The sequence below is a fragment of the Gymnodraco acuticeps genome, unplaced genomic scaffold (genome assembly GCF_902827175.1).
Source record: "Gymnodraco acuticeps unplaced genomic scaffold, fGymAcu1.1, whole genome shotgun sequence".
Lineage (NCBI taxonomy): Eukaryota > Metazoa > Chordata > Actinopteri > Perciformes > Bathydraconidae > Gymnodraco > Gymnodraco acuticeps.
In genome coordinates this window covers 339,658-348,505 of record NW_022990449.1, presented here as the reverse complement: position 1 = coordinate 348,505, position 8,848 = coordinate 339,658, and the positions used below count along the sequence as shown (strand labels likewise).

General features: G+C 41.2%; 1 protein-coding gene across 1 annotated transcript in view; it reads left to right on the top strand.

Moving 5' to 3' along the window:
• Positions 1-29: 29 nt before the first annotated feature.
• Positions 30-8,848, top strand: part of LOC117552325 (ras and Rab interactor 2-like) — a 52,697-nt gene continuing 43,878 nt past the window's right edge. The window contains 1 exon segment of the mRNA XM_034225698.1: positions 30-204. The gene's annotated coding sequence lies outside the window, so the exon portion shown is untranslated.

Here is an 8,848-nt window from a genome sequence, read left to right as displayed (position 1 = left end):
TCGTCTTTCTCCCCCAGGCGCTGAGCCCCATCCCGGTGTCGGTGTGTCCGGCGGTGAACCATAACAGAGCGGCTGGGACAGTGGTGTTTCTCGTTGTCAGCTGAAAACAGACCGTTAACAGAGCAGCGGACATGCCTCCTCTCCTCCATGGAGCAGAACCGGACCGCAGTCCGCTGTAGTTCTGCCGCAGTGAACCACTTCGAGGTGAGTCAAGATGTCTTTGTGCAGCACGATACCCTGGACCATGACTCCCGCTTCTAACAACATGAAGTGTTTTCACATACTGACCCTAACTCTTGTGACATTGTGTTGCACTGAGTTTAAGACCTGTTGTTCATTAAGTGGACTAAAACTGATGTATTATCCAAAGTGGAAAGCACTTTAAAAGTTGGAAGCAGCTTAATTCCTCTGCATTTAATGGGTCAAATATTGTTTTGAACAGTGGTGTAATGTAAGTACATTGTCTCAAGTACTGTACTTAAGTAAACAAATGAGGTACTTGTACTTTACTTGAGGTTTTTTATAATATGCTACTTTATACTTCACACCATTTTGTAGGCAACGTGCACTTTTTACTCCACTTAATTAATTTGATATATTTAGTTACTAGTTACTTTGCAGATTGAGGTTTTTCATACAAAATATAAAGTCAAATCAAGTACTTGGCCATTGTGTGTGCAACCTTGAAGTGATGAGGACATAAATGCAACAATAATTCTTATTAAATAATGTAAAGGGGTTGCCAACCCCGCTGTAGGCCATCTACTCATTATCTGTAATAAGCCTGACTACTGTGGTGTCATCTGCAAATGTAATTATGGTGTTGAAGGGGGTGCAGTCATGGGGGAAAAGTGTGAAGAGCATAGGGCTTAGCACACAGCCTTGTGGGGTTCCTGTGTTTAGGATGAGGTGGATGATGTGTGCTTAAGGATTCTGACTTGTTGTGGTCGATCTGAAAGAAAGTCCATGACCCATGAGCACAGCGAAGAACCAAGGCCAAGGTTGTCCAGTTTGCTGACCAGTTTTGGGGGATAACGGTGTTGAATGCGGAGCTGAAATCCACAAACAGCATCCTCACATAACTGTTTGGTTCTTCCAGGTGTGTCAGATCGCTGTGGAGAGCTGACGTGTATGAAACATGGTGCATTCCAACTTCAACCTTAATATGTTGATAAAGTATTCATTTCCAACAATGTACATAGTATAGATAGCCAATGCTATAATATTGAAAATGTTTGTAGCTGAAGCTTCATAACAAACGTCACTTAGTCAATACATTTGCAGACCCTTGGATTTAAAATAGCTATAAAATACATTATGCTAAAATATAAATTTGAACTAAAAATAAACATCTTCCCATGCTCGCCTAAAAGTCAGACTGCCATTTCTAGAACAAAAAGTACACAGAGCTCCCTCAATTCTGCCCTCTCATCATTTTCAAACAGTCCCTTACTTGTTTTTTCCATGTATTATAATTCAGTGTTTAGATTATGAGAATAGATGAACATGTTGCAACATCCTCCTCTCCTGAGGTGATGATTTGACATCAGAAATATGTGAGACCCGTCTGAACCCGACTGAAAACAACATGTTACAGACTCTCCTGCTGCTCAGATATCGTTTAGGCCTCTCTTATTTGTCTAAACAAGCAGTAGTCTGATGTTTATCGATGTAAGGAAGGAGCCAATTTCCTAATTTAAGCTGCTTTGGAATCTGTTCGAGAGATTAGCTTCACTGCAGAAACCAGGCTTGTTGGCACGAAGAGCCCTCGTTATGTGCTTCTATATGAAAATGCATCAGCAGTGAGGTATTTCAATAAAAAAGACTTGCCATAACATGTTTCGTTTTGGGAGTTGTGTGTCCGCTGTGACCTGCAAAAGACAACTAATGCTGCCTTCGCTTTCTTTTGGGTGTTTTATTTTTATATTCCTAAATACATGTTTCAGACTTTTCTGCTTTAAATATCCGATTTGTAAAGTAAACTTTCGCCAAACCACTTCTCTCTGTACGTTCAACGCAGAACCCCGAACTCCACAGGTTTATGAAAGGTGATGTCATCATGGCTGGATGAGGAAGCAGCCTCTCAGGTTACCGCGGTGATTAAACTCTCCCTGTGGGGGATGTTAACACTGAGCGCTTTCACAGGAGCCACACTGATGTCTGCTGTAACTCTGCAGCATCACGTCTAACACTGGAGCTCTGCTGTTTCTTTTTCTGCAAACTGAAATGACTTTCAGCTTTATGCATCAATAAAGACCATGTTAGTGAACTTTGAAAACCTTATTTTGTAGGTTACACCGAAAGTAAGCATCGCAAGGGCACCCTCGACAAAAAGCCAAGGGGATTATTCCGTTGAATTTCGTAATATTGCAGAAAATAAGATCTGTGGCAAACCCACCCTCATATGCCCCTTTCACACCAACGCGGTTCCAGGACCGGTTAGGAGCTAGAGCCTGATAAGCACCGGTTTTTCCTGTTCACACCGCAGCGGAGCCGACTCTTAGCACCAAAAACCGGTGCTTACCAAGCACCCAAAAAAAATGCGGTCTCGAAGCAAGAACCGCATACGTCACGCTTACGTCAGAGGCGGGGGCAGGGGCGAGATTAACCTGAGCTAACAGTTTATGGCGAGTACGGCAAATGAAAGTTGTAACAAGCAGTAGCGCTGAGCAAAGTGACTAGAACGCAACCACACACTTATAAAAAAAACACACTTTATAAAGTCAGGCAACACTAACCAGGCTTCGTGTGATTCTGTTTATTTGTACCTTACTTTGACCATCCGTTCACTGTTATTAATCATTGTGTTTTGTATTATAGCAGCTATCGGATGGAATCAATACATGGGCTGCACAGGTTGTCATGTCCGACTATCACAAGTAGAATCATAACGGGAGAATAACGGGAGAATAAACTCCGGTGGACGAGCAGCACTGCAGCGGTCGGTAAATGCAGCTGAAACACATAAACAATGAACCACGGCACTCTGGAGAAAAGTATAAGCTTGGAGAAGTTGTTATTTAATTTAATCTGGCTTTGTATGTAACACGATCATCGACCCGACGCAGTCCCCCATTGTTGTTGTTGTTGTGAGCACCAGTCGGGCTCTGGGCGGTGTGAACAAAACGGGGGCTGAAAAGAAATACCGGTTCCGAACAAGAAGAGCACAAGCACGGAGCTAGAACGGGAACCTCTTTGGTGTGAAAGGGGCAATAGCTCAAATAAATAGAAAATCACCCAAAAAGACAAAATCGGCAAACCAATTGCCGACTCTGATTTAATCTGCAACTTGACTGGATGGTGGAGGTGGACAACCTCAAAGCAGCAAGTCTAGTTTTAGCAATGTCTGTTTACACTTTGGCATTTTGGGCTATGCTGCATTAGCTGTTAGCATCTCCTTCTTTAGATACTGAAGAAAGCACCTTAACATGAATTTTTTTAAAAAGATCCTAAGCTTTAAGAACCATCTTATTTTCTTTGAGTTTATTTATTGATGTTAATCCATGACTCCAGGATTGTTTCTATCATGTCTGCCTAGTAACAAGGTTTGTATCTGTCTACTTAGCAATTGTTTATGTTACATAAAGAGCTGTAGAGATATTTTGCATCTGTAAAAGGTTTCTTGAATGTGTTTGTGGTCAAAAGACTTAAGTACGGTCTGTGGTTTACTCATGCTGAAAAGAGTTTTACATTTTGTTCTATGACACAAAATACATAAGGAAAAACCACACTTGGGAAAGTCCAAAGTTTCATAAAAGCGGCGGTTGCTAACAAGTGAAGACATTAACTACTACACCTTTAGCATTACGTTAGCTTTTTATTTCGCCTGATGCATTTACATGAAAGGCCCATATTTGGGCAGGCAGCCCCTTAAAGACTATAATTTCAGTTGATGTTGTTCTTTAATCAAAATACCACACTTTAATTGCCACATAGTGAGGCCTCTGGGGGTCCGGGGGCAGGGCATGTCGCCTGATTGGTTGCTTACCTTGTCTTGTTTACAGCATGACTGAGCCAAAGTCATTTGAATCTACTTTCCGGTGTGTGTTTACCCTTCTCATCCGTGACTCAACAATAACAAGCGCAATAGGTGATTACACTATTTCCGTTCATTTGAAAGCATCTTCTCCATCTGCTCTTCTTTATTCCTCCCTGTATTCCCCTGAAATCTCAACAAAGTTATTTTGAGACACTTCACTCCTGGACCCTTTGTCTGAGCATGTGTTCCTGGTACTAATTTAGAGGGGTGTAGCCCAGAGGAAACAGTGCTGACTTTTCTGGGGTGATCTTTAATGGAGAGTTTTGGGCGGTGCTGGTGCCTGTTTCTCACCGTGATTTATTCCAGTGCCGTATGAAGTTTGACGGTGATTTGGAGCATTTGCTGCAGACTTGTAAAGCTGTGATTAGAGGTCAGGATGTTGGTCAGGCTGGTGTTTGACTGACAGGAGGTTCATAAACATTCCACGGAAAAAAAATGAAAGTAATCCTAACCTTCCATCCTTGAGTAAAAAAATCCGCCAGTGAACACATTCCTTCTATAACCAACACAACATGGGCCAGTGGGTTCAGCTTCACTTACACACAACCAGCTCTGTGGCTCACAAACACACACAACAAAGATTTTTGGAGCGGTTTTGAAAGAAAAATGTGTTGCCGTGTTTGGTATGTAAAAATAATAGGTCAACCTATACCTCCCTCTGTCCTCCTGACACACACACACACACACACACACACACACACACACACACACACACACACACACACACACACACACACACACACACAGGATCATCTGGTTTGCCTCAGGGCCAGAACAGGACCCACTTGTGGACGTTCTTCTCCTCTGCAGTGGTTACTGTGTGCAGCTCCCTCCTCCAGCAGCATGGAGCCCTGTTTGTTAGCCTTCAGTAGATCTCACTACTGACACACAAACCTTATGTTAGTCTAACAAGTACAGAGAAACTGTGAGGGAATAGCAACAAGTCAAGTTTCATTTATGTTCCCACTATCACAGATTACATATATGCCTCAGGGGGCTTTACAATCTGTACAGCATGTGACACCCTCTGTCCTTTGATCCTCAGTGGATTAACAAAGGAGAAAAGTGGAGGAAACCTCAGGTACTGCAGAGAGATCACTCCCAGGACTGACAGACATGCAGTAGAGTGGGGCAGTGATTAAGTGTTTGTGTAGGCGGACCTAAAAGTTAGCATCACTATAGTATAGGGCTTCCTTGACAAAAATCTATGTTTTTTTTGTTTGCTAACACACGTTTATGATACTTACACGTTTTGTTCAGCAGGATCATTTCTACAAGTTAACACCACTTTGTAATAGTTGAAGCGTAAAAGCAAATGACCGGAAGTAAAAAGCTAATGTTCGGTTCAAAACAAACCACATCAGGGCCTCTGTCAGCACCGCTAAGCTAAAGGCGGCTAATGTTCAGCGTAAAAGTCTCATTTAGCCACTTGTTAGCCACGACTGTTTTTAAAACACATAAAACCTTCAGACTTCAAACTCAAAAACGGAAACACTAAACTTCTGTTAACCACACATCTTATGTCAGGAATATAACCAAAAATGTAACCCAAAAAACCCAATTGACTTCAAGACGAGGGATCCCGGAAGTGCTATAAGGCTAAATCATTTCCTGGTTTAATATGATAAGATGAGGTCCTGTTGTATTCTAATGTTTGCTCATACAGCATGTTACATCACGACAGAAAGCAGTCAAATGTTCTGGTGTGTGCAGTCTGCCTATTACTCATCTTCAAAGACTAGTTACAACTGATACATAGTTAGATCAATAGTCAAATGGACTGAGGTTATAGTTGTAAGCCAAAAATAAGACCTTGATCATTAATCATAGTTAAGTAGAATTTATAATGAAAACAACAGACATCTGTATTCACAAGCATCAAACACTGAAGCTATTTATTAGCACTGATAAAGACTGCTCATAATATGACCCCCACTGGGATAAGATGAGGGTCTCAGCATCACAAATACCAGAGCCTTATGAAGTCCGGCTGTCTTTCTGTTCTGTTATTATGTACAACACAATTAAGTGTGTCTTTTTCTCAAACTGTGTGATTAGTTGTTATGTGTTTGCACGTCTTGATATTTAACTGTGTCTATATATCTGGCTAGATTATATATCAGTGTGAAGTCTTGTTGTGATGTTGCTGTGCTGCACAGCCAGGGGGCTTCTTTGTGTTTCTAGGAGGGGGGGTGCATGCTCAGATTGGACTTTGTTTGCACTGACTTGGCAACAAATGATTGTGATTGCAGTGTTTTTGCGGCAGGGTTTCAGGACATTCCCATTTGACCAAGAAGAGCTAAATCTAACCTGGTGAGAGTTCCTCTTGTGTCCTACAATACCCAGCATGCTTTCTGTTCATGATTATTCACCCTACTGTCAGAGCTTTCATTGGCACGCCACTAGCATTAGGTTGGAATGAAAACAGCAGAATATGAAGTCAACACAAACTAAAATGTTCTCAGTGGGAACGTTTTGTATCTTTTAAATGTGTATCTCACAATCTCTGACCCTTCTTTCAATATGTTTGTTTCCCCCACTGTGTGGAAATGTAACCGTGATGCCATCAGTTTCACTCTGAGACACTCAGGAAATGTTACCGTCTCTGTGCCGTTATTGCAGATTGTTGGGCTGTATTTCCTTTATTGATTATTCTGTCATTCCTGTCAGCTTTCTGGGGTTTCCCCTTCCAGTAGTATGTTTGAATGGTTGTTGTGCTTGTAAATAGTCGGTAAAGAGTGACATCCTAAAGTTCCCTCTTCTCTGTGTTTCTCTGCCACACCCTTCTGTAACATAACACATACGTGATGCTAAGGGGCGGGGATCTCTAAGCGGTTGACCAATCACAACAGAGCCGGCCAGCTAACCAATCAGAGCAGACTGGGCTCTGATTTCAGACGGAGGGTCCAATGTGTCTGTGTCACTTTGAAATGATTACTGATAATCCATCTTCATATTTATGGCAAAAACTGAGTTTTCATATATAGCTGCTATGATAGCTATGAGAGTGTATGACAGCTTCCGGTGTTGGGCATTCTGGCTGCGCATCACTCTATTCACCAATGGCTAATGTTTAGATGGATTTTAGGAACTCCCTCTCGATTCCATTGGCTCTAACGGTTCAAAAGAGGTGTCAATCATCAAAATCGACCGATGGGTTCCAGAGATATGGAAAATCCACCCAAACGACCCCAAAGTGGTTTATTTTTTCTAAATCTCTCTAAAAAGGTCAAATGTCACTTGTTTTGCATCAATCTTGATACAGGGTACTTATTATATGTTATAGTTTGGATTCCTAAAGCTTTTAGTCTACTAACCCATCATTTAAGGGTTTTCACGATAAGTAATGTTGTTGTTTTTGGACGGACACTATAATTTACATTTTATATTCAATCTGAATTTACTTTAAAATAAAAACATCTATATTGATTCTGACTTTTCTACATCCAACTTTGGATGTACAGAAACACTTTTTTGGAAAACTATGAGAATGAAGAGAGGTGATTGAAGATGAGAAATGATTGTATGTGTAAATGTAAGTAGGAATAACTTGCATAATGATTTAAAGGACAATCATTGATCAAGTAAGGGGTGGGAATTAATAAGCATTTGCTTCCTCCTGCTCCCTTTCGGACACATATGATTTATTATTATTATTAATATGAAGATTTTTTTTGTTGAATATATAAATATTATCATGAATGTGGATAAATACTGTATTTTAACAATACGGTATTCTGTTTTTCACATTTGTTATTTTTTTATTTTTTTAATCTATTGGAAATAAAGATTGAAATGAAATGAATGAACTCACAGGTGTATCATTGCTTTGAGAGCAAAGATAATTCATTTACCCCTTTTAGAAGATATGGTCATTTGTTCTGGGAATGTCATTTTCCAGCCTGAGACCTGAAAAACAGGCTCGGGGCTCAACAGGTTAAACTTTCACAATCGTCCAACTTGAATTCAATAAAAAAGTGCCACTGCAAATGTGGCCGATATGGCCCAATTATTTTCTCCCTGCCTTGTTAAACCCGGCCACAGTGGCCAGTTTGTTTTTTTACTGATTTTTCCATTTTGCTAAATGCTGCCGAACAAAACTCCCTGCACTTAAAAATAGTTCCAACTTTGATTGTCTGAAAGTGAGAAATCTCAGCCTAACTCTCCTCACTCTCTCCCTCAGTTGTTTTTGTTTGTTCCTCTTCTCCCCCTGAGCCTGCGATGGTGGGGGGTGATGGCTTCCTTCCTGTGTGAGATAAAAGTGCATGTGGGAGACTGATAGACAAATGGAGCATCTCATCTGTTTTTGAGGACTGAGTGAACCTCTGCCAGGAGGGGAGGGGCTCTCTAATAGTCCTAGTTTGGCTGGAGACCAGGGGGAGACAGGGAGACAGAAAGAAGGAGGGGGAGGGACACATTGACAGAGATTACATATTAAAAAAGAGAGATAAACCGAAGCAACCTTCTGTTGAAATGGGAGAGAAGGTCCCCGTCCTTGAACTGAAGACAAGATGGAAAAGGAATTCAGTATGTACGGACATAGGGAAAGAAATAAAGGACAAATGAAATGTGAGAGGAGGAGGAAAGAGGACAGATTTCAGGCCAAACATAAACTGAGGATTGGAATGAGATAGAAAAGGACTAAGCAATTATCTTGAAGATTGGGAAAGAAGGAACAAAGACAGAAGAGGCAGGAAAATGAAAGGAGATGTGAATGTGTTCAAGGCTAGAAGATGGGGGGAGAGAAGGGAGAGAGTCACATTGAAAGTTTTCCAGCAGACCGGCACCTCAATAATACTGACTGTGGCT